We start from the raw sequence: 26,932 nt of genomic DNA, 5'->3' as shown, positions 1-26,932 counted from the left end.
CTCGAATACCCGCTCGCTGTTTGCCGACGTCTCTCACCGCAACACGGTGACAAGGAGCGGGCGAAAACGGCTCCGTAGCGGTTGCGTTGTGAGCCGTGAGGAGGGGGGGCGTATTGTGTCGCCGCTCTGTTTGTTGACTGTTTGAGGAGTGGCTACGGGAAACGAGAAAAGATAACGGCGTGTCTGTCGGAGCAAATGTGGTACCGGGATTTCAGATGGAAGTGAACGCAGCACCGGTTGTATAGAGGGCTTTGTGCCGGGTCGAGGCGCGACCGCGCACCGGGTTGATACGAGTGAGACGGTCCATAGGAGGCCCTGTTGTTGGCAGGTGCGGAGTCCCAGCAGGGCTAACCACCACCCAGTCAACACTCCTGGCCTGGTGGAGTCTTCTTCTTCTTCCCTGGGACTCCAGCTCGGCTTCCATCCCCTGGTGTGTGATGCAGAAGCCTTAAACCAGGCTCATGCTGTTGCTGTTGTTGACAGAGAAGCTGCAGGTTCATGTTCGTGCAGTCGGTCTGTGCTGCTGCAGCCCCTCGTGCAACAGGGCGACCAGGTTTATCACGTCCTGAAACCGCACTGAAACGTCCACATGCTGCCTTCAAGTCACACGGAAATCACATTTAGTCAACCTCCCCTTTTTTTTGCAGTCAAATATGTGTAATTAAAAAAAAGAATGGTTGAGAGTTTTTTAAAGGAAGAATAAAAGGTTCGGGGGGCGACCTGTCAGCTGGTCAGTTCCCCTCCTGCAGGGAGGGAGGCCTCCTTCAGCGTCTCTAAGGGACACACCGAGCTGTGGGTGGAGCTAGACGCGTCAAACACAAGCAGGAGATTCCAGAAGGAAATGTAACTGAATGTAACTGAACATTGTCAAGTCAGTCGTTAGTGCCATGGGTTGTTAGTGTCGTAAGTCACATGACAAGCAACTCAAATTTGTCACGCCACTCATGCGAGTTGTCAGTCGGTCAAGTTAATGTCGACCAAGATGGTAACCCTTAGATTTGGGAAAAGTTGATGTTGAATGTGCTGCAGCTGAGCAGCTAGTCAGCCATCGAGCCTGCAGACTGACGTTAACTGCACTTTTCTCCGGTGAACGTTTATTTGGTCGCTGGTTCAAGAAGCTTAGATGAGAAGGAGGCTTGAGCAGTCTGTGGCTCCTGTGTTGTGTAGCAGGTTGCTGTCTGGCTTTTAAGGCAGTTTTCAGTTTGGGGTTCTCAGTCCTGGTCCTGGAAGTTAGGGACTCTGAGTCCTGGTCCTGGAGTAGCTTTACCTTCTATCGGCTGGACAATTGCACTTAGATGTCAAGGGACGGTCAGGATGTGTCTCAGACTGGTCTAGCTCAGCGCCGACGGGTCTAATACATTTTGATATGTCATAGCAGGAAGAAGCAAATAAAATGAAGGCTGGCTGCTTCAGTTTCAGGGTCCTGGTATTGTGCATGCTGGCTCACTGTCACTGCTGTGATAAGGAATTTCTTTAAATTAAGTGAACGCTGGATAACAGAGGCTGTGACCTGCCACACCAGCTCATGAACTAGCCTACACATCAACTGCACATCAACTGCACACTGTTCATATAAAAGTGTAACAAATGGAATGATCTGCATACTGACGGGAAAAAGAAAAGCCTGACGCTGGTAATGTGAAAGATAAATTGTACAGTCGCTCTCGTCTTCCATTACTGGTCATCAGACGGGGAAGCTGAATTAATCAGTGTGGTAAAAGCAGCTTATTTGTGGAGGCTGATTATGCCGTGTCATCAGTCTCAGATCTTAGATATTGTCCTTTTGAGTCCCTCTAATAGTAATACAAATTGGAGACCCTTGACATAAAGCAATTTAGCTTACTTTGATTTTAATATAAATTGTTGTTACTGCATGGAAGTCAATGGCAATTATTAAATCTATACGACATCACTTAACAACCAAAGTATTGACAAATAATGTGTGTGGATTCATGCCCAGGCTCACGACAGAAACAATAGTCTGTGTTCACCAGTCTCTACCATAGAGTTGACACCTGGGGCCAGATGCATAAAACAAAAAACAAATACACATTTGTCAGATTTATAAAGCTGCATTAATGCATGATTCGGCTTTTATTGTAAATCCAAATCATTGTGGAACTGGTGCCCGTGTGCTCAAGCCTCAATTCCTACTGCCGCTGTTGCATGAGTGGACGTAGATACACCGTCAGACAACCGATTGCGTATCGACATGTCGGTGAGAGGAACGGCAAAGAAGAGCTGCAATTTCACAGCTTGCGTTGCATCTGCGAGGCTCTCCAACAGCACAGGGGGAAGCTGTCATTACGAGCGGCGGCGGTTATTTATAGCGGCCGTACCACCAATTAATCACATGTACCTGTAGACCATTATGGCAATCACGGACCTCAGAGGGATGATGAGCAATAACCTATAGGGCTCATATTGAAACAAACTTTACAAAAATGCTTCACGATTACTGACAGGAAAATAATAGCTTCAATTAAAAGATGTGGACAAAAATGCCCGCTCATCGATGATATGAAATGAAGTTTATACATGTGCCCTTGACATTTGTTCATCAACATGGAAGAGGTAATTATGAGTAGAAATCTGGTGGTAAATATGAATGCGATAAACTGAATCAAAGCAACCCTTACAGCAGTTCATTGGTCAAGTAATTACACTCTAATTTGAAGCTACGCCCGTTATTTTACCCCCTCATGGCACTCTGCCTGTCATACAGCTGTGGCTCCTCACTGAATGGGCCATTCATTCAGTGGGCTGACAGCACTCTTGGTGGCATTCACCATCGCAGGTTGTCCAATGATATGAGCCCTTGCAATAAGCTCATGAATACGAAAGGCTAGTGTGCATTCTGTCTGTTTTTGTGAGAGGAAAAATTATTTAAAAGAATGTGATAAGCTTAATGCATTCATTTGGTCTCATTTATAAAGTTTTTAACACGTGTATATAGTGCTGGGCGGTATGACCAAAAATGTGTATCACGGTATTTTGTAAGATTCTGGCGGTTTCACGGTATATCACGGTATTTTTTTTCCCGCGTTAACGCATTAATTAATTAACGCCGAAAACTAACACAATAACAGTGTGCGGTGAACAGCTGTTTGTGTGGCGTGTCTTCCGTCATTTCCTGTTTCCTTCACTTCCTGTTTCCTTCACCTACATTCCACTGGGTCCTAAGTCCCTCCATGTACAGCTTCTCATCACCCTCTATGTACCAACGTACATTTATAACAAATACCACACATATTACATGGTAATCAGCGTTGCATATGTGTCTGACCAAAATACCCAAAAAAGCATCCGAGGACCGTAATGCACTCTTCGTATTCCAACACATGTTTTCGGCTGAGGTGATGGAGTAAATTGCTAGTGTTGCCACCAGAGGCAATAACAGCGGCTTGACAAACTTTAATATATTGTCTTTTTGCAACCCTGTCTCCTAAAAATTACGTTCCCCCAAAACTAAAATGCATTCTCAATTACGTTTGACTAAAAACGTATTTTCTCCCTGATTACGTTTGTGTTTGACGTATTACAAATACGTTTCTAATCAACATTTTAACACTTTAACCTTTTTTTCCCTCTCCATCACCGCCTCTCATTCGCACTATTACGCGGTCAGAATACTACCACAACACGCCGCCTGTCTCAGGCAGAAATGCGCTCATCCACGCACGGGAACAACACCGAGTTGTCGGCCGAGATGCCACCAAAACACCCCGCCTGTCTCCAGCAGAAACGCGCTCATCCAGGCCGAGCAACGAGGAACATTACGCGGCCACAATACCTCCAGAATGTCCCCCGGGTGAAATCCGGGACTTGGTTTTATGGTTCCGAGTGGCGTGCGCTCACCCATTGGCACCGGACGCGAGGTCTCCAGCCGCCCCCGCCGTGAGGCACCCCATCGTCAGGTCTGTCAGCCCTCGGAACAGGCCGCGGGGCAACAACTTGTGGGTGGCGGGGGTAGAGGCGAGGCAGATCACAGAAAAATAATAAAGACTAGAGTATGGCAAAGATATGTTGATGAGAAACGTATTTGTAATACGTCAAACACAAACATAATCAGGGAGAAAATACGTTTATGGTCAAACGTAATTGAGAATGCATTTTAGTTTTGGGGGAACGTAATTTTTAGGAGACAGGACTGCTTTTTGATCTACGTCGAATTTTTTTAAACTAAAAAAACTCCAAACAGCAGACACAGCTCCTCTCTTGGGCACAAATTGTATTGGTGCATCTCCGGTAGGGCTGCAACTAACGATTATTTTAATAATCGATTAATCTGGCGATTATTTTTTCGATTAATCGATGAATCGGATATTAATGGCCAAAAAAGGCGAGTGAATAAAAACATGTCTTTAGTCTTGCAAACTATACCACCCCTGCTTTACTACTGTTATTAACAAGCTAACGCTAACTTGTCATGCTTGTCAAGCTGGATAACGAGTAAACACCAGCACCAGAAGAGCTGCTGGAGGGACGTTATGTTCCTCACTTCAAAACGGAACAAAAGTAGGATTCTGTAGTGACTTACCCTGCTGTTGAACTCCCTTCCTCCTTGTGACGGTTCCTTATCTTGGTTACTTGTATGTTCCTTTAAGCCAGCAGGTACCAGAGGTGGTGATCACCCTAAGTGGAGGCACCTGGGCCCGGTGCGCTCCCACTACAAGGCTCCGCCTTCCTGGCAACCAGAGGCGCTCTCCTATCACCCCGTTGAGGAACGAGGATGGCTTGTTCCAACCACCATTTGTAGTTAGACGTCTTGTTTATGTCTAATAAACTCTTTGCTTTTGGCCAACTGTCTGCGTCGCCCTGATTAGGTCATGGCTGTCAGAGCCAGGTCGTGACAGTTGGCGGCTCGTCCGGGATTTGGACCGTTTTGCGGTATTGGGTATGCAGCTTGGTTTGTTTGAGTATTGCTATTGCCCTTTCGTAATTGTTTGTAAGTGTACGTCATAGTTGACGTCAGTAAATTGTAGTTGGGGTTTCCCTGGATTCCCTATAGCGCTGTCCGGCGTGCGGAATTCTTATAGCGGGAAACAGGCGTTTTGTTTGGGAGATGCATTAGTTTGTATCTATTTCGTGGCATAGAGATTCGGTTTTGCGATTAGGAGTTGTTCTCTGCTCTCGGTGTACAAATTGCAAATCAATGTAAGGGACGTGTTGTCTGGCTGGTGCACTTAACGTAACTTTGATGCAAACGCTGTTCCCCTGGTAGGTTCAGAGGCGTTGCCCCTTTGGGTTTCGTCTTGTTTGTTGTTTTTGTTAATGTTGCGGTGACCGTGGTTAGAGCAATCTTGCTTGGGAGCACATCCATGGTTCCAGGGGAGTCGCCAGTTTCTGGTTGCTTTCCCTCGCCACTGGGCTTCAGTGCGTAAGTACCGGCCACCATTAACTGCATGAAGACTAGGGTTGAGTTTGTAGTTCGATTATTGTTAGGCAGTCAGCTAGAGGGGCGCACTCGTATGCTGATTAGGCCAGACTCTGTGGCTTGTGCACAGTAGCCTTCACTGTGCGTTGCGTTGATTTCAGTTACACTTAAGGATGGAGACTGTTGAGAGCTTCTTTGCTTCGCCCTCTGAGAAGTTGTTAGACCTTTGCACAAAATATCAACTGCTGATCATAGCAGACTATTATAAAATCGAAGTTGGTGATAAACGTCTGAAGGGGAGAGTGAAGGCCATTTTGAAATCTAATTTATTTGAAAAGAATGTTTTGACTGAGGATCCGTCGGCTGTTTTGCCGGAGGCCGCGTGGTCTCCGCCCCAAACAGGATCTAAGTTAACGTTTGCACAGCAAAAAGAGTTGCTGATGTTACAGCTTGACCATGACAAGTTTAAACAAGCTGAACTGGAGAAAGTATTGGCTGTGGAGAGGCTGCGCCAGCAGACCAAACATGCCAAGTTGGAGGTTGAGCAGTTTAGACTGTCGTTAGTAAAGGAAGGCAAGCTGTCAGCTGGTGAGTTTAGTAGGAAGCCGTCGTCTTTTTCAGAGCAATCTGAAGATGGTTTTGATGTCTTGGGTAACTTGAGGCTCTTGCCAAAATTTTCTGAAAAAGTGTTTTTTTTCATTGTTTGAGCGTGTGGCAGATGCGCGTAATTGGCCAGTGCATGCTGACTGGGAGAGCACAGGAGGCGTACTCCTCGTTAACCGATGGTGAGAAGTATTCGTCTGTGAAGGCAGCTGTTTTAAAGGCTTATGAGTTGGTTCCCGAGGCCTACCGGCAAAGGTTTAGGAACTTGGAAAAAGGAGAGAATCAGAGTCATCTGGAATTCGTGCGTGATCTGACTATTCATTTCACTCGTTGGTGCTCGGCTTCAGGTATTTATGACTTTGATCAGTTGGGTGAACGGTTGGTGCTGGAGCAGTTTAAAAATTCAGTTCCTGTACACGTTGCGGCATACATCAGTGAGCAGAAAGCAACCACCGCGGCTGCAGCGGCAGCACTCGCTGACGATTACGTGCTTACGTACAGAGGCAGTAGTAGTCTGCGTAATGCGGAACGAGTTTGTAACTATTGTCACAAACTGGGACACTGGAAAGTCAACTGTGGTTTGTTGAAACTTCAGCATAACAATGCTGCGTATGGGTCTCATGCTAAAGGTGTTGGTTTAGCTGCACCCGTTTCAGAAGTCATCACTCCTGACTGTCTGAACCTGCAGGTAAAACACTCTGATCCTGTGAGGTTGGATGCCTACCGGCCGTTTATCCATGAAGGTTTGGTGTCGATGGTAGGAAGTGAAACGATGGTGCCAGTGACAATTTTGTGGGACACAGGGGCTTTGGACTCTTTCATTCTGGCAGGGGTACTTCCCTTGTCCAGCGAGACTTGGTTCCTGTTCGTGGTATGAATTTGAATGTCATGTTGGTTCCTGTGCACAAAGTAATGCTCCATTGTAGTTTGTTCCAGGGTAAAGCTAAGCTAGCAGTGCGCCCAGCATTCCCAATCCAGGTCATTGCTGTCATCCTGGGAAACGATTTGGTTGGTGCACGTGTCTGTGTCTGGGCAGATGTACCGCTGCCTGTGGTACAACCTGTGCCACTGCTGAGTGTAGACCCACGTGAACGTGATGTCCTTGAAGCGTTCACGGCCTGCGCAGTAACGCCTACTATGACAGCTTCGAAACCTGTGTCTCAGTCAGAGAAAGAAAGTGTTGCAGTGAAATTCTCGCTGCCTCTGTCTAACTTTCCTCAGTCAATATCTCGCAGTGATCTGATTGCAGAGCAGCAGGCTGACCCCTCTCTGAAGGTGCTGTTTCGATAGCCTATCAGCGTTGAGATGTTTCTCCTGTGATCACTGACGTCCTGCCGTTGTTGAATCAGGAAATAAATACTGTAGTCGTCTGTGTTCACCCAGAGCTCTACGATACCTCATATCAATAGAGACCGGACCAAACTATGTGTATACATGTGTGTGTAAACCATATGGTACAAACAATGAATAGACGCTGCCGTATTTACATCTAGATGACGTTATTGAGTGTTGGTGGAGCTGCTACAATGTTAGCATAGCCTAGCACCGATCCATCCGAGCTCCATTGAGAAGACAAGTAGCCTACAAATCGGCATCATTACGTAGTTATTTCAGAGTCCCTTTTTGTCGGTTTATTGCCGTTAAATCACAGCCAAATCAGTTTATTTTGTGTTCATACAGCTGTAGTAAACAGCGACGTGTTATGAACCAGACATGACGGCGTTTAGTTTCCCGGGATATCTGGGACTTCCACAACACGTACTAAGCAGAAATAGAGGTTATTTTTTCCATGGTTGGTGGCGGACAGTTGAACGGTTTTCAGGGCGATAAGCAACGCCCCCTCTCCGGCGCGTCCAGCGCGAATGAACACAAATAGTCCCCGGCGAGACCGGCGGTGTGAATGGCGAGAATGATTCGCGCCGCGTTTGGTGTGAACATGGCATTAGGTCATACTGATTTCTCTGCCTCCGCCATGTGTTTCAGAACAACGTTACGGGTCTCTCCGATGGTCTTTCCTCTACCTCCGCTCTGCTCTTATTTTTTTTTATACTCAAACATCTCCGCGACTTATTGAGTGGCGTAATAATCGCGCGACACAACGAATCTATAATGAAATTCGTTGCCAACTCTTTTAATAATCGAATTTTATCGATTCGTTGTTGCAGCCCTAATCTCCGGTCTCTCTTTGTTCCTCCTGCATCGCTCTTTTCTGTTCTTTAATGTAGCGACGGAGCTTCTTCTAGTTGTTAGCAGAATGTTGTGCTAGCGGGCTAGCTAGCTAGTGAGCTGTACCCAGCATGCATTCGGCGGTGCAATTTTATAAATGTACAATTATTAGTATTACAAATTGTTTATGTGTCACAAACTGTTGTGTTGTGGTGTTTTGCCCTGTTAAAGAGCGTTAGTTGTGGGTTATTAATTGTTGTTATAAAGTTATAACCATGACTAGGGGTCCCTCTCAATACACTTAAGATAACTAGCTCCGACCGTAGCGCACTTAGCGGCGAACAATATATTTTGCTGCCTGTTGAAGAGCGACAGCAGTTGTTTCGGCTATGCACTGGTATGACGGTGTGTGAAAAATGTATATCATACGAGAAATTAAAACCCAGCACTACGTGTATACGTTTTCAATGACACGTGCAAAAAATGAAGTTATGATTTATGAAACGTGAACCCTTTCGAAATTGCTGGTTTTACCTATTCAAGATAATATTATAAGGGGATGGCGGTGCCACCTGCTGATTGAAGTAAAGGGGGTTAGCCCCAAAGCTAGCGCGAACTTCGGCCCAGGCTCACTTAAGGTGGACTGACCTTTAAGGTGGATCAGCTATTCTTATTTTTAAGCCGCTGCTCTGCGAGTTTTGCTCGGCAACCCCCGTATAACTTCATGTACCGTATACAGCTGTGAAATGTCATGAAGGAATGAAAAAAAACTAGTGCTGGGCAACGATTAAAATATTTAATCGCGATTAATCGCATTGTTATGGCAAAGTTCAAAAATGAATTCAAAAGTAGTGTATTGCACACTTTTATTTTAAAAGTACTGCTATATGAACAAAAGGGCAATAACATTTGGTTCACGAGATGCAGGTAGCATGTTTTATACTTAATGTGAATATAATTCATACTTTGTTGCCATCTTATTCTGATAACCGGATGTTTGTCTGAAGAAACCGGATGTTGTCTCACGTTAATCTTTCCGCTAACTTTCAAAGTCCTTCGCTCGCTCCCGATCTGTGCCGTTTAAATGCGTTTACCCTGAATTTCAGCATATACAGTTGTGTGAAAAAGTGTTTGCCCCCTTCCTGATTTCTTATTTTTTTGCATGTTTGTCACACTTAAATGTTTCAGATCATCAAACAAATTTAAATATTAGACAAAGATAACACAAGTAAACACAAAATGCAGTTTTTAAATGAAGGTTTTTATTATTAAGGGGGAAAAAAAATCCAAACCTACATGGCCCTGTGTGAAAAAGTGATTGCCCCCCCCCTGTTAAAACATAAATGAACTGTGGTTTATCACATCTTTGGAAAGCTGAGTTAAATTTCTCTAGCCACACCCAGGCCTGATTACTGCCACACCTGTTCTCAATCAAGAAATCACTTAAATAGGACCTGCCTGACAAAGTGAGGTAGACCAAAAGATCCTCAAAAGCTAGACATCATGCTGCGATCCAAAGAAATTCAGGAACAAATGAGAAACAAAGTAATTGAGATCTATCAGTCTGGAAAAGGTTACAAAGCCATTCCTAAAGCTTTGGGACTCCAGCGAACCACAGTGAGAGCCATTATCCACAAATGGCGAAAATATGGAACAGTGGTGAACCTTCCCAGGAGTGGCCGGCCGACCAAAATTACCCCAAGAGCGCAGCGACGACTCATCCAAGAGGTCACAAAAGACCCCAGAACAACATCCAAAGAACTGCAGGCCTCACTTGCCTCAATTAAGGTCAGTGTTCATGACTCCACCATAAGAAAGAGACTGGGCAAAAATGGCCTGCATGGCAGAGTTCCAAGACGAAAACCACTGCTGAGCAAAAAGAACATAAAGGCTCGTCTCAGTTTTGCCAGAAAACATCTTGATGATCCCCGAGACTTTTGGGAAAATACTCTGTGGACTGACGAGACAAAAGTTGAAGTTTTTGGAAGGTGTATGTCCCATTACATCTGGCGTAAAAGTAACACGGCATTTCAGAAAAGGAACATCATACCAACAGTAAAATATGGTGGCGGTAGTGTGATGGTCTGGGGCTGTTTTGCTGCTTCAGGACCTGGAAGACTTGCTGTGGTAAATGGAACCATGAATTCTGCTGTCTACCAAAAAATCCTGAAGGAGAATGTCCGGCCATCTGTTCGTGACCTCAAGCTGAAGCGCACTTGGGTTCTGCAGCAGGACAATGATCCAAAACACACCAGCAAGTCCACCTCTGAATGGCTTAAGAAAAACAAAATGAAGACTTTGGAGTGGCCTAGTCAAAGTCCCGACCTGAATCCGATTGAGATGCTGTGGCATGACCTTAAAAAGGCGGTTCATGCTCGAAAACCCTCCAATGTGGCTGAATTACAACAATTCTGAAAAGATGAGTGGGCCAAAATTCCTCTACAGCGCTGTAAAAGACTCATTGCCAGTTATCGCAAACGCTTGATTGCAGTTGTTGCTGCTAAGGGTGGCCCAACCAGTTATTAGGTTTAGGGGGCAATCACTTTTTCACACAGGGCCATGTAGGTTTGGATTTTTTTCCCCCTTAATAATAAAAACCTTCATTTAAAAACTGCATTTTGTGTTTACTTGTGTTTTTCTTTGTCTAATATTTAAATTTGTTTGATGATCTGAAACATTTAAGTGTGACAAACATGCAAAAAAATAAGAAATCAGGAAGGGGGCAAACACAACTGTAGGTGCACTAAAATGTAAGTGTCTGCTGAGTTGACCACGGAGATCTGAGTGTCTGCTGACTTTACCGCAGCGATGTCCAGTAGTCTCCAGGGAGAGCAACAGCTGGTGCAGCTTCTCTCTTTATTTCTGCCCCCCCTCGACCAGAAGCGGAAGTCGCCTTTTCTCTACGGCAACCCTGAAGGGACATCATATCTCCAATACAAAACGATAAACATGAGACAGTCTGTTGCAATAATAATAAATTAAACATACTTACCTGTTTTTTTTTTTTGTTGTTTTTTAATTATTATTATTATATATTTTTTTCCGATCTCAAAAGGCTCAAGGACACACACACACACACACACACAACTGACTATAGGATGTTTGCTGGCTTTTATCCCACTGTTCTTGTCATCCTTTTGTTGTTATGTATATGTATTGTCTCTTGTCTTTCAATAAAAAAAAAAAATAATTATAATAAATTTTAAAAATGCGTTAACGCGCGATAAAATAATTGTCGGCGTTAATGAATGAATGCGTTGTGACGGCCCAGGGCCATCAGGAAGATTGGAGGCAGCTGGCCAACGCCTTCGCCCTACAAGACCCGCCCCATCCGGAGGAGGGGGAGGGCTTCTTTCCCCTGACACCTGGTGTGCGACACGGAGTGTTTAGGGGGAGCAGTTACACCGTCTGGGATGCTGCGAGAATGCTCTCCTGTTGTGCACTTTGAACTGTCCCGACCTGATGTTGAGACCTTTTTTACGATGTTTGAACGTGCTGCAGACATGAGGGACTGGTCAAATTCGGACCGCACAATATTACTGCAGTGTGTATTGACGGGGCGCGCTCAGGAAGCCTTCTCTTCGTTGACTACAGGTGACAGTTGCGATTATGTTAAGGTTAAGGCTGCGGTTCTAAAGGCGTATGAATTGGTCCCTGAGGCTTACCGTCAGTGGTTTAGAAGTTGGAAAAGAGGGGACAGGTCGCATCTTGAGTTTGCCCGTGATTTGGGGACTCAATTTAGCTGTTGGTATTCTGCGTCGGATGTCAAAGATTTTGATGATCTGTGTAACCTGATGGTGCTTGAACAGTTTAAAAACTCAGTCCCAGAGGTAATTGCTATGTACATCAGTGAGCAAAAGGTGAATTAAAAAGGTGACTTATGAATATGGTTGTTCGTGGGTTAGAAGGCTGTGCAGTGTATATAGACGATGTCGTCGTGTACTCAGATTCGTGGTCTTCACACGTGGAGCGTGTAAAAGCGTTGTTCGGTCGCTTACTTGAGGCTCGCATTACCGTTAATCTGGCGAAGTGTGAGTTTGCTAAAGCAACCGTGACATACCTGGGTCGACAGGTCGGGCAAGGAGAGGTGTGCCCTCTGCGGGCAAAGGTGCAAGCCATGGACTGGTATCCGCCGCCGGCGACAAAGAAAGAACTGATGAAATTTTTAGGTTTGGTTGGTTATTACAGAGCTTTCTGTCGTAATTTTTCGACTGTAGTGGCGCCGCTGACAGACCTACTGAAGGGTAAGGTAGAGTATATTTGGTCCGCTGGTTGTCAAAGGGCTTTCGATGCTGTAAAGCTGATCCTTTGTGATTCTCCGGTTCTCACTGCACCACGAATGGATAGCAGTTTTAAGCTGCAAGTTGATGCCAGTCATGTGGGTGCAGGTGGGGTGCTGATGCAAGAGGACGAATTGGGTATTGACAGACCCGTGAGTTTCTTCTCCAAGAAGTTCAACAAGCACCAGTTAAACTATTCCGTAATAGAAAAAGAAGCTTTGGCGTTGATTTGGTCGTTACAGCAGTTTGAGGTGTATGTGGGTTCAGGGCCTGTGGTAGTTTACACGGACCACAACCCTTTAACATTTTTGAACTCACTACTCTGTCCAAATCAGAGACTCATAAGATGGTCCCTGTTTTTTCAGGCATACTCTCTAGAGATACGTCACATTAAAGGGAAGGACAATATTGTTGCTGACGCATTGTCCAGGGCCCCATGTCAGTAATTGTGCATCATGTTTCTTTCAACTTTGTTGTCTGTCTCTTTTAAAGATTGCTTCAAGGTACCAGTAGCTGAGATGGGAGATGACGAAGTAGCTGAAGGGATGAGATGTGGGCATGGGTGATGTCCAGGGGCCTGTGGGGACCCTGTCTTTATGGGGGGGGGGGGGGGGGGGGTGACGGCCCAGGGCCATCAGGAAGATTGGAGGCAGCTGGCCAACGCCTTCGCCCTACAAGACCCGCCCCATCCGGAGGAGGGGGAGGGCTTCTTTTCCCTGACACCTGGTGTGCGACACGGAGTGTTTAGGGGGAGCAGTTACACCGTCTGGGATGCTGCGAGAATGCTCTCCTGTTGTGCACTTTGAACTGTCCCGACCTTTTTCTAATAAAGGTGGTTTCTTTATTTAGCACCGTGCCTGAGTTTTCGTTACGTTTTGTTGTGGTTCAAGAGCCAGACCATAACACGTTAACCCCGAAATTAACGCGTTAACTTGCCCAGCACTAAAAAAAACACAATACCTTTTTTAATGGTTCCTTCCATCCCGTATACTTTGAGTCAACATAGTCAACATAAACATCCAGCGCACTGGAAGGATTTTTTGCCAGTGGGGCACTCTGGCTGGCTCCTTGAAGCAGTTCACTACCTCCTGACCTACCAGCCTGGTTTTTAGTATTCGCAAGCTTGGTATTTTGCAACCAGAAGTGACACGAGAGGGTGGAGCTAAGTATAACCAAACTCTTAATAAGACATTTTTAGATGACTAAAATGTTACAGTTAACTTTCATGAACTGAAAACCCACTGGGACAGGGTTCAAGTTCAAAGACAAAAACACATAGAACTCCCTGACCAGACAACGCTGTGGTTACAACCTGTCAATCACAAGGTAGCCCCGCCCTCTATTTGACTCTAAATTGACCATAATTTACTAAATGAACATCATGCTGCATTGAAGAAGACTTGAAACTAGAGATTGAGACCATAAACTCATGTTTACAATGTTTACTGAGGTAATAACTTCTTTTGAAACCAGAGGAGTCGCCCCCTGCTGGCCAGTAGATAGAATGCAGGTTTAAGACACTTCCTCCACTTTTCTAAAGAACTTCTGCCTTTAGAGAGGAAATAATGCTTTTTATTACCCCTGAAAGATAAAAATATCACAACAGTAAAAGACGTTTAGAACCATAAAAATGACATCCAGCTGTTCAAATTATCATATAAATGTTTGACGTGTAAGAAAATAATCTTTGTAAAGTGCACATTAGATTTGCCGTACATTAGTGCATGCAACAACATACCACCAGGGAGGCACATTGTTTTTCGAGGTGATGAAAATGGTGACACAACCTCGGCCCTCGGCTCTTGACAAATGTGAGGTGATAGATGGATGAAGAACAGTGAATCCAGGAATGCCCAAGGCTCCAGGAGCTGCTACCCCCGTCATATCGCAGTTTAGGCGGCTCTATGTCCGTCATAGTGCAGAGAACCTTTGTCTGCCCTTCTTCGCTTCTATAAAACATGCACATTACTTGTATTCCTCACACAAGCCTCCCCGATGGCCCTTAATCTGCATGTTGACAGCCCAAAAATCTCTATTTTAATCTATTCTGACACATGAAGAAGCATCTCAGCTCTGCTGTAGCTCTGAACTGTGAAGTGTTTTGTATTGTACACAGTTTTACAGTAAAATGCCCTTTTTACTGTTTTCCAAGAGCTAGATCCAAGCTGAGTCTATCTTTGTGAAACCCAAAAGCAGAAGGAGGGTAGTCACGCCGAGTAGAGTTGTGTCGATTTCCTGTTTTGCCGAGATTACACCGGGTTGATTTTATGCAAACCGGCTGAACCCTTAATTGTCATTATGTCCAGTTCTGGCAAGTTTAAATGTGACTTAAATCAGCTACCTGTGCCGACGGGGTTCACGGCGCTAAATCCTTGTAAAGTACTGCATTACAAATAGGATAACATGATTAATATTAGTTGTGTAACGGATCACGGTTCGGATCACCCCTCATGGTTCGGATCACCCCTCATGGTTCGGATCACCCCTCATGGTTTGGCACACTTGTGAACCGCAGATTTTTTTTTTTTTTACAGTGTAATCATCATAGTGTGAAATACAGTTTTACTGCTGCTGTTCATTTTTAAGTAACAAGTCCCTGAATATCAATGCAGAGTGTCAGTGAACAGATATAAAGCAGTAGTGTGCTCACGTGAACGGAGCAGGTTAGAAGCATTTAACGGTGAAAGTCATGGCGAGCGGAGGAGCGTCAGAAGCCCCCAGTGTCATTTAAGTTGCAAGTTTAGAAGCATTTTGTCTTCCCTGTAACTTTGACGGGATAAGGGTGGTGGACAAAAGCGTTACGGTATGTAGGCGTTGTTTAAAGAGAAAGACAAATGACAACGGCAGTACAGTTTGAAGCGCCACCACCCCAGTCGGGTGGACCTCCAGGGTAACAGAGAGCTACGTGACTGTGACCGCTCACTTCATCACGGCAGAGTGGAGATTCATAGTCCAGCGCTGTAGACACGCCCCCTCTGGTAGAGTCACACAGACAGGTGCTGCAGACACGCCCCCTCTGTGAGAGTCACACAGACAGGTGCTGCAGACACGCCCCCTCTGGGAGAGTCACACAGACAGGTGCTGTAGACACGCCCCCTCTGGGAGAGTCACACGGACACACACCTGGTGCAGGTGCTGACAGAAGCAGCAGAGTGAAGCTAGACAGGTCCAATAGTAATATCCAGGTCACCACAGAAAGGTCGACCCTCTCCCCAGACAATGTAGATATTCTCATCTTTTTGAAAACATTTTTAAAGTTGTAGACCATTTCAAAGTAATGGTAAACATTATTGTGTATTTAAATGACATAACCTGACAGGAAGTAAACATAGACCCAAGTTGTTGCCGAGCAGTTCAGTTCAGTGGAAGCTAGCTCCGGTCTGCTCTCTTTCTTTTTTGATGCTGTAGACACTGGCTGTTTCTTTCTTTCAATATTGATCAAAGGACGAGGGTATCAACATACCTCATGTCGCACTTAAATGTAACAGAATTGAGTATTCTTGAATGTTTTATTTATTTCATTTTGTTTCAAATTGGACATCTTCAATATTTTTGTTTTTATGTAAGAGTCCAAAGAGCCCAAAGTTCTTTGCTTTAAGTGTTCTTGAAGTTTTTTTAATTAATAAATGGAAACCAAAGTTATATTTGTCTCCTCCCCTTTTCTTTGCTGATCCAAACCGTGACTCAAAAACCGTGATCCGAACCGTGAGGTTTGTGATCCGTTGCACCCCTAATTAATATAGTATTATGTTTGTTCATAAACGGACTAACGGAGCAACTAGTGTCTGACACAATTTAATGCAGAACCGAGGTCCGGCAACATGATTGCAAGTTTGTTTTGTTCTTTGGGGGGCGAGCCAGCTAGTGTGTTGCAAGCCCAGTGGCCCTCTAATGTTAGAGACTGTGTGACCATAGACTGTGTATAAGAAGTGGACTAGTCATCTTGACGTCACCCATTGGTTTGTGGACTGACGTTTTGAAGCCTTGAGTTTGGCGATTTCGCCGTCGCCATCTTGGATTATGGCTGTCGCCATGTTGTTTACTTCGCAAACAATGAACATAAGTGACCATTTTTAGAATGCGGAGGAGTGACATAAAGACGCCATATACGTCTCTGGTAGCGTCAGCGACCTGTCAATCACAGTAAGCCTAAAGCATCCCCTGCTTTATGGTCTATCTGACTCTAGATGGACCATAATTTACTAAATGAACATCATGCTGTATTGAAGAAGACTTGAAACTAGAGATTGAGACCATAAACTCATGTTTACAATGTTTACTGAGGTAATAAATCAAGAGCGAAGTAGAGTCATTTTCTCATAGACTTCTATACAATCTGTCTTTTGTTTCACCAGAGGAGTCGCCCCCTGATGGATACTAGAGAGAATACAAGTTTTAAGACATTTCCACATTGGCTTCACTCGACACAACCGGAGGTTGCCGTCTGTGTGTGACTGAATGCTATAACTCCTCAAGAGTCTTGCTTGCCACCTTCTGATTAAAGTAAAGGGAGTCAGCCCAGGCTCACTTAATAAATGGGGGCTGACCTTTCAGGTGGACCAACTATTCTCGTTTCAGTGGCAAGCTGCTCCTTTCGAGTTTTGGTGGAGATGGTCCTTAGTCACTTATTGGTTATATTCAATGTAGCGATCCTGTGTTTGGCTTGATATCAAAATGGTTTGGAGATGTTTACACCTGTCCAACTCTAGCGCTGTGCCATGCGGCAAACAATGACAAGCTGTGCCTAAAGCCAACGTTAGCTTTGTTGCCTAAAGCCAACGTTAGCTTTGTTGCCTAAAGCCAACGTTAGCTTTGTTGCCTAAAGCCAACGTTAGCTTTGTTGCCTAAAGCCAACGTTAGCTTTGTTGCCTAAAGCCAACGTTAGCTTTGTTGCCTAAAGCCAACGTTAGTTTTGTTGCCTAAAGCCAACGTTAGTTTTGTTGCCTAAAGCCAACGTTAGTTTTGTTGCCTAAAGCCAACGTTAGCTTTGTTGCCTAAAGCCAACGTTAGTTTTGTTGCCTTAAGCCAACGTTAGCTTTGTTGCCTAAAGCCAACGTTAGCTTTGTTGCCTAAAGCCAACGTTAGTTTTGTTGCCTTAAGCCAACGTTAGCTTTGTTGCCTAAAGCCAACGTTAGCTTTGTTGCCTAAAGCCAGCGTTAGTTTTGTTGCCTAAAGCCAACGTTAGTTTTGTTGCCCAAAGCCAACGTTAGTTTTGTTGCCTAAAGCCAGCGTTAGTTTTGTTGCCTAAAGCCAACGTTAGTTTTGTTGCCCAAAGCCAACGTTAGTTTTGTTGCCCAAAGCCAACGTTAGTTTTGTTGCCCAAAGCCAACGTTAGTTTTGTTGCCTAAAGCCAACGTTAGCTTTGTTGCCTAAAGCCAGCGTTAGCTTTGTTGCCTAAAGCCAGCGTTAGTTTTGTTGCCTAAAGCCAACGTTAGCTTTGTTGCCTTAAGCCAACGTTAGCTTTGTTGCCTAAAGCCAGCGTTAGTTTTGTTGCCTAAAGCCAACGTTAGTTTTGTTGCCCAAAGCCAACGTTAGTTTTGTTGCCTAAAGCCAGCGTTAGTTTTGTTGCCTAAAGCCAATGTTAGTTTTGTTGCCCAAAGCCAGCGTTAGTTTTGTTGCCTAAAGCCAACGTTAGTTTTGTTGCCCAAAGCCAACGTTAGTTTTGTTGCCCAAAGCCAACGTTAGTTTTGTTGCCTAAAGCCAACGTTAGTTTTGTTGCCTAAAGCCAACGTTAGCTTTGTTGCCTAAAGCCAGCGTTAGCTTTGTTGCCTAAAGCCAGCGTTAGTTTTGTTGCCTAAAGCCAACGTTAGCTTTGTTGCCTAAAGCCAACGTTAGCTTTGTTGCCTAAAGCCAACGTTAGCTTTGTTGCCTAAAGCCAGCGTTAGTTTTGTTGCCTAAAGCCAACGTTAGTTTTGTTGCCCAAAGCCAACGTTAGTTTTGTTGCCTAAAGCCAGCGTTAGTTTTGTTACCTAAAGCCAACGTTAGTTTTGTTGCCCAAAGCCAACGTTAGTTTTGTTGCCCAAAGCCAACGTTAGTTTTGTTGCCTAAAGCCAACGTTAGTTTTGTTGCCTAAAGCCAACGTTAGCTTTGTTGCCTAAAGCCAGCGTTAGCTTTGTTGCCTAAAGCCAGCGTTAGTTTTGTTGCCTAAAGCCAGCGTTAGTTTTGTTGCCTAAAGCCAGCGTTAGCTTTGTTGCCTAAAGCCAGCGTTAGTTTTGTTGCCTAAAGCCAACGTTAGTTTTGTTGCCTAAAGCCAGCGTTAGTTTTGTTGCCTAAAGCCAGCGTTAGTTTTGTTGCCTAAAGCCAGCGTTAGCTTTGTTGCCCAAAGCCAACGTTAGCTTTGTTGCCTAAAGCCAGCGTTAGCTTTGTTGCCTAAAGCCAGCGTTAGTTTTGTTGCCTAAAGCCAACGTTAGCTTTGTTGCCTAAAGCCAGCGTTAGCTTTGTTGCCTAAAGCCAGCGTTAGTTTTGTTGCCTAAAGCCAACGTTAGTTTTGTTGCCTAAAGCCAGCGTTAGTTTTGTTGCCTAAAGCCAACGTTAGTTTTGTTGCCTAAAGCCAACGTTAGTTTTGTTGCCTAAAGCCAACGTTAGTTTTGTTGCCTAAAGCCAACGTTAGTTTTGTTGCCCAAAGCCAACGTTTGTTTTGTTACACATTGTTTGGTTCTGTATCTTTCCAGCTGATATGTTGATAGAGTTTCCCCTCATTGTTTGTCTTTGTCTGAACCTCATCACCAAACTGCTTCCACATAACGGACATTTGACCTTTCCGCCAACAGTTTCTTCATCTTTGTTGGTAATAATGAGCCCTGGCCGTCACTTTCACTTTCACTCTGTCTGCTTTTAAATGTTGTCCCGTTCTCTTGCTACTGGAAAAATATAGATAAAATTAACATTTTATGTCTATGTTTTAAACATAGTGAAAAATGTTTTTAAAAAAGCATTATTTCACATGTGTTTTTTCTCTTAAAGCACTGCTTCACTTTTTGACTTTTTCTTTAAAATAAAACAGCACATTGTTATTTCTGTAAATTTTCTATTAACAAACCATTTATAAGTAATGCAGTTAAGATGGAAAAAAAAATATGAACTGCAGCAGGGAGCGCCAGTCTGGAGCCATGAATATATATATATATATATATGTATATGTATATATAATAAATGTCAGTTAGAGCTCTTTATATTTCTAAAAACAACATGTGGAATTGGGATGTTGTAGAAAAATCCCTTTCCCTTCCGAGATCATAAGTGTTTGCTGCTTTGTCGGATGTCCGTTCATAAGCGGACGGCTCCCCCGCTGCCCACCAGCTTTATCTTCAACCTGCCCGTCTCAGGCCCTTTGTGTCAGTGGACAGCAACTGTGGCAGCCTGCAGTCCGCCGCCCGCTGAGACAAAAGGAGGATAAAATAAAGTGGACATTTTGGCAGACCTAGGAAAAGGAGCCCCTCGCCACCGGCAAATGGCATCTCTATTTGCTCTGAACACTTCCCGCTTGTGTGTGTGTGTGTGTGTGTGTGTGTGTGTGTGTGTGTGTGTGTGTGTGTGTGTGTGTGTGTGTGTGTGTGTGTGTGTGTGTGTGTGTGTGTGTGTGTGTGTGTGTGTGTGTGTGTGTGTGTGTGTGTCAGTGAGCAAGAGACTTGATTTCCCCCCAGTGGGGATACTCTTTGGCAAATACATGGGGAAATGGTAACAGGCTGGATCCATTTGATGATGTAAGTTTCTGCCTCCTTGAGCATTAGAGACAGCCCGAGGCGACAAGTTCACCTTTTTAAAAGCGCAGTCATGAAGGAGCGTAGAAGCTGAGACGCACTGAGAGAACGTTTTTCTGTGCTGGTCAAAGGTTTGTATTTTTCTATTTTGCTGGATGGATTCAAGATGCAGCCCGATGAGACGAGCTGTTCATTTCGATTTCATTCAAACAGATGTGAGCGGATGCATCTGCTTTGGTCAGCATTGCTTTTGTGGTGCAACTCTTGTTGAATGATCAACCTCACCTTGGGGACAACACCGGCGGTATACAGTGTAACATTGATACGTTAGCATACCTTTTCTTACTCAGGAGACAACTGTAGCATACTGTATGAAGATATGTTTGATTTGTTTCTACTCTGGATTGACTGTAGAGAGACAGTCTATACATTTTGTAAATCATAGATACAGTTCGTTGAATATGGATGTTTTTTTTACGATAATATGGAATATGGATGTAATATGAAAGTCGTTTTTTCTTTGCATTCCTGCAAGACCTCTTGTTCTGTAATGTTACGCAAGAAAGTCAGCTAAGGGCAGTGGTTATTTATTACGCTGTTGCATTATCATTTTAACGCAGACCGTTGATTTTTTTCTTAACTTAACCAAGTAGTTTTGAAACCTAACCAATCGTTACGCAACGTTAACCACATGGCATTGTGTGTTTATGCAATTGTGATATGAAACGTTTTTTTATGAATCATATTTTTGGTTTAGAAACATCGACATGCAGTGCATCCAGTGGCTTGCAGAAACATACGTTGCCAACATTATTTATTTATCTCGATGTAAGTAATAAACTGGGGAAGGTTCACCCAGTGTGCAATTATTTACAATATACGGTTGACTGTCAAACAATATAGATTTGTAAACTGTCAATTATCAGATTTTACCGTACCATTTATACTTTGTAAATTGTTCCTCTATTACCTCTGAGTGTATCAGACTATGGGCAATGTTACCATAAAATTATCGTGTCTGAATTAATAGGTAATAATGGATTATTATTTGATTTTGCGTTATTGTGATAAAGTACTTTGATTGGCCAATTATTGAACTGCTGGATAGGCTAAAAGCAGACGCTCCTATCTGGTTATTTTGTCCATTCATAATAACATAACATAATTTCCACTGATGATAATACCATGATGGATAAGTGGAACCAGTTGTTCCAAAATATACTGAGAACTAAATTGTATTGGAACAGAGGCTGAGCTGAAATGGGGGGTAGGAACTCAGGTCTCAGTGTATTGCATTGCTGTCAGCCTGTCTGCTGCACTGTGGATGATTGTTACATTCACTGTTCAGCCACCCACAGCTCCTGACTGCAGTTAGTGTGTAAATCACACACTTCTAAACTAACTCCTGTGAAAAAGAACGGAGGGGAGACTTGAAAGATGCTGTGGGGACATTCAGACGCCTCAGCCCTATTTTGCATTTTCAATGTTTCATGGCCTCATGTTTTATTAACTCAGAGAAATGCATTGTTAATATCAGGGCATTTATACACTGCAACTATATACAGCACGGTTTATTCAGTGTGATGTAAAGCTGGTATCTACAATGCCTTTTGATCAATCGATTTATGTGTTGAGGAGAATCTTATGAACAGAAACGGGCACTTTCATTGTTGGAGACTCTGCTCCTGAGTGTTTGTGGACAATTTTAATAAAGTCTGGTGAAAGCAGAGTCAGCACACTGAAAGTCATGCATTTCCCACATGCAGCAGTCTGCTGGTACGGCAGCTGATTCTTCTGTGTCTCTTTCCAGACGGCAGCAGGTGAACAGGTTGTGTCTGGGTGGGTTTTGTCTTTTATTATCCTCTGTGCTCTTTGCAGGCTCCTCTTGTCACCAATATCACTGATGCTCAGTAGATGGTACCAGTGATGTGGACATCCCACGCCACTTCATAATAGTTCCAGTCAGGATGATTTTAATTGCTCCTCTGTAAAACTTTCCTTAAGAATATCATCCGTTTTTGAGCTTTTTTCATCAGGATGGAGACGTTTGATGACCATTTTAGGTTTTCTGTGTCTCATGTCTAAGGTTTGCAGTCGTGGGTGTACAGCATGAACAGGAGGGGGCTGAGCAACCATCCGAGATGAGCTCCGGTGTTCACGGACTGGAGTCAGATTGCCTTGCCAAGGCGTGCGAATCAAGAGAGGAACAATTCATAATCCGTAGCACAGGGATGCTCAATTTTCCTTTGGCTGTATTGTTCGTTCTAAGGAAGTCAATTGGACTTGTTTGCTGGTGGGAAGCCAGTGAGGGCCCTTCTTTCATGATTATGGCTCCTACATAGAGGGCTGTGTGATGGGGATGTGAGAGTTTTTCTTCCTCTATGGCTTGAATCCTGTTGCATCTTGTAGACTGTGGGCCAGTGCTCCTGCACTCCAGTGCCACTCCCATTCCCATCATTTATTTACAGGATTGCAAACATTCCAATCAGTGACCTTTCTCAGAGCATCTCGACAATCAGCACAAACATCACAGGGTTGTTTCAGCTCTGATATCCTCCTTAACAGCTCCAGTTTTTCCTGTAAAGGCCCCGTCGGTCTGTCTTCCCTCAGTAGCCCAGCAGGTAGAACCCTGCTGCTCATTCATGATAAGAGGAGGTGTAGGTGGAGGAAAAACAGCCATCAGTGTGAAATAAAGTTTTACTGACGATATGCAATCAGGACATCTGCATTTATGCTTTTCTAATTGCTGATCTCTGATAATGTTACATTGTAAACAACTGACAGATCAGTTCAGTTACATTATGATGCCTTCAGGCTCTGTTCAGTGAACATGAGTACTGGCTGAAGGTACATTATAACGTAATCATGATGTGTTCACATGTAATCTGTAAAATGTAGTGTTGGTGAGAAACTTGAATAAATCCAGCAGTTTGAAGGAGATGTTTTCACAGCAACATAAATAGATATTAGAGATGAACTATAACCTGTTTACATTAACTATCAACAGATTATAATACATCCTTAAAACTACTAATGAAAAGACTTGTTTTAATCCATAACATACAATCTTTTATTTCCTTATCATTTGAATTATGTAATTTTATGAAGAAAAAACCCACTATAGACGACTATAACGATAACATTTAGAATGTTTGATGGTTTAAACTGACTTCAGAGTGGTTGAAATGAATTTCGGGACGGTGGCAGAAAGATAGTCTGGATCCTTGTAGACCAGCTGTATAATTAAACAACAATATGGATCAGCAATGATTAGCAAATACTATCAGCGGTAAAAAATGTACTCCCTTTTTTCTTTTGTGCTGATCCGATCCGTGACTCTGATCCGATCTGAACCGTGAGTTTTATGATCCGTTGCACCACTACTTCCTACTAATGAATCCCCTTAAGTCAGAACCTAATTATAGACTCTCTTCTCCCCTTCTTACCTCCCACACCACTTTGGATGTTGAATAATGTGAGACTCTAGTTTTAAGACAGTTCAGGCTTACAGTATTTGAAATGAGGTATTTGTTAGGGGTGTGGAAAGCTATTGGTCTTGGGATATAATGTATGCACAATACCATACAGCATCTTCGGCTATTGTGTGATCTGTAATTAGTATCAGTGGTAAAAAACTATAGCCGGAGATGCTGCAGAGCCTAACGGTCTTGTTTGTTGTTTCGTAGACGTATTATATAATTCTTTATGTCTAGCATGAAGAATATTCGGTTTGAAGGAATTTTGATCTTAATATGAGAAGGAAGAACAAAAGGATAACAAAGGATGTTAATCTAAACATCATTATTCCCTGAATTCAATAATTAATTATTCAACAGTCTTCAGCTCCTCCTTGTTTCCTGATCTAAAGACCCTCTTCTTCTCCTTGAGGAGGGCCTTTATTTCAGGAGTGATCCAAAGTTTGCTGTTGGAGAAACACCGTACAGTCCTGGTGGGTACGGTGTTCTCCACACAGAAGTTGATGTAGTCCGTTATGCAGTGAGTGAGATTGTCAATGTCCTCCCCATGGTCATCACTGAATACTTCCCACACAGTAGAGTCAAAACAGTCCTTAGAGCCTCCTCGGCTTCGTCAAACCATCTTTTTACTGTGCGAGTCACAGCTGGCTGCCTTGGTACAAGAGGTTTGTACACAGGCCGGATGTGCACCAGGTTGTGGTCAGATCTTCCCAGGGGAGGGAGAGGTGATGAAGTGTATGCCTCCTTGGTGTTGGCATAGAAGAGATCCAGTGTTTTATTGTCTCTGGTGTGGCATGTGACATACTGGGTGAATGTGGACAAAACTGTGAGTGGAGGACGGAAGGGCATGATTAAAGTCACCAGAGAGAAGGAGGAAGGCACTGGGGTGTTGTGTCAGCAGCCTGCTTGTCGCCGAGTGGATGACGTCACAGGCCGCCTCAGCGTTAGCAGAGGGGGGAACGTACGCAGCTATCGCGATAACATGCGAGAATTCCCTCGGTAGGTAGCTTGGCCTCATGCCAACGGCGAACAGCTCAATGCTTGGTACAGGTCTGCTCTTTAATAGTGATGTGCCCAGAGTTACACCATCTATTGTTAACAAACACTGCCAGACCTCTTACCGCTCTCCGTTGTCCTGTCCGCCTGTATGATACGGAACCCGTCCAGTGTAGCATGCGTGTCCGGAGTTAGCTCCGTTAGCCATGTCTCCGTAAACACCACAAGGCTACTCTCCGGGTAAACCCCTCTGATAACTCGTGTGCTAATAACTCGTCCATGTTGTTGGGGAGAGACCGTAAGTTTCCCATGATCATGGCGGGGAGGACGGGTTTAAAACGTCTCCTTCTGGCGTCTCTTAACCTCCACTGAAACGTGATCAGTACAGCAAATACATCATCAACTACTAAAGCTGCTATAAATGCAGTTAAATAAAGGAACTTTACATATTATATACGCTGATAAACTGAGAAAGTGCACCCAGTAGAGTGCAGATCTCCATCAGGTGTGTTGGCAACAACTACTGCTGTAATGTTTGATTGAATGAATACGACCCACTATTGAATCTGACTAGACCGCAAGTGTATCCGATGCGTTTTGTCACTCGCAAGATTTAAGCATCGGTTACACTCCCAAACGGACGTGTACGCGGACAGCTGCAGACACCATGGACTGGTACTAGTTCTGTCCATACTGTCAACTTGGAGGACGCATTCCACATGTGTGCAGTAGTTCACTGTGCTGCCACTTGAGGCGTAGTGACCAAGCGGACAAGTCCGGAAGACAGGTCTGCTCGGTCACATTGACATCAGCTTCACGCAACAGATATGCTCTATGCACGCGTCTGCACCAGCTCTGTGCCATCAAAACAGGAAGTCAGTGGTAAAGTAGTAAAGCCCGCCTCTTGCTTAATTTGATTGGCTGCCTCGGTCAATTGTGACATTGTGACGTGTCTGTGCCTGGTGCTGAAGAAATGGGAATATTTTAACTTCATGCACGTCTTAAAAATCTCCTGAAAACCGCTTAAAAATTCTGTATCATAGGAAAACCATGTTTTTGCGGGCGACACGTTTCTTGCGACGCGTCTCAGTGTGATTGGCCCCTTATATCGTTCTCGTTCACTCACAGCTAACAGTACTGTTTTGCTAAATTGTTACCTGAACATCAAGGCATGAATTGATAGTGAGAAAAAAAAAAAACAGCTTTCAAAACAATTTGGTGGCATCAACAGCATTTATTTGACATTGTGTGAGGGTGAGGTTTCATATCATGGAATTTAGAAAATTAACTGACATTGACACAGTGTAGGTCAACTATGCTGCGTGAATGTTTTACTTGTTTCCCAAGAATAAGCGGTTCTTTCCCTCTGCAGGTGTTGAATGACACCCCATGTCGGGACAAAACAGCTCCAAGTATTGAGGCGTTAAAACACCACACAGCGATGACCACTGTGCAGAGCATCACAGACAAATAAGAAAACTCCACAGTAGTGACTTCATAGCACGAGGACGGATAAAATCAACACAAACAGGAGATGAACTGCCAATCCCCCTACACATCGACTCTCCCATCAACATTCTGATAGCGGGAGGTAAAGGGCAGGCGGCGGTTGGAGGAGGTGGGAGACCGATGCTGGCCCCTGGAGAGGTCACCTCCTCATCTGCCCTCCCACAGAGAGCGATTACCCAGTGGTTTCCATGACAACCAGCAGTCCTGCCAACGCCTGTGCTCTGAGACTGAGAGGGAGATGAAGCACAGCCATGCGCCAGCCTTCAAATGAAACATTCTCTTCTGCTAGACGTGTTACACTGGCATGGCTTAGCATGATTAAGTAGAGCTGCATTGTAATGTATACTACCCCTGTATGTTGGTCGAGTTGGGTTTATGTTAACACAACAGGACCTGACTCCAATAATTTAACTCTTTGGCTAAGTCCCGCCCTCGAACGCAAACTGGCCAATCTTAGCGTAGGTCAGGTCTGGTCAGGGCCAGGGTCCATGACAGGGTGTATTGTTTCAGATGTTCTTCATGTTCAGGCTGATTCAGTGGATTGGAAGCTAGTCATGGTTAAACGTCGTGTAGTAGCGATACTCGTTACCCGGAGAGGTTGGAAGGAGATGCACGTTTCTAAAATTTTACGTTTTTACGTAACAATCTGTGGAGCTAACGTTACGCCAGCTACTGCTTTTGCTTTTTAATGATCGTAATAGTGAATAAAGATCTGCCCTCTTTCGTTAAGTGGTGCTTCACTTTTACACTGTGATCTGTAGCTTTAGCTTCTATCTTCTAACTTGTTTTCTCTGCTGAATCAGTTTGACATCCTGAATATATCCT

At 44.1% G+C, this 26,932-nt stretch overlaps 1 protein-coding gene across 1 annotated transcript in view; it reads left to right on the top strand.

The window, feature by feature from the left end:
• The window catches only part of apba1a (amyloid beta (A4) precursor protein-binding, family A, member 1a), a 62,245-nt gene that overhangs the window by 126 nt on the left and 35,187 nt on the right, over positions 1-26,932 (top strand). The gene's annotated exons all lie outside the window — the stretch shown is intronic.

The sequence above is a fragment of the Anarhichas minor genome, unplaced genomic scaffold (genome assembly GCF_050575085.1).
Source record: "Anarhichas minor isolate MPS153535 unplaced genomic scaffold, ASM5057508v1 ptg000063l, whole genome shotgun sequence".
NCBI lineage: Eukaryota > Metazoa > Chordata > Actinopteri > Perciformes > Anarhichadidae > Anarhichas > Anarhichas minor.
This window is presented reverse-complemented; position numbering and strand designations above follow the sequence as displayed.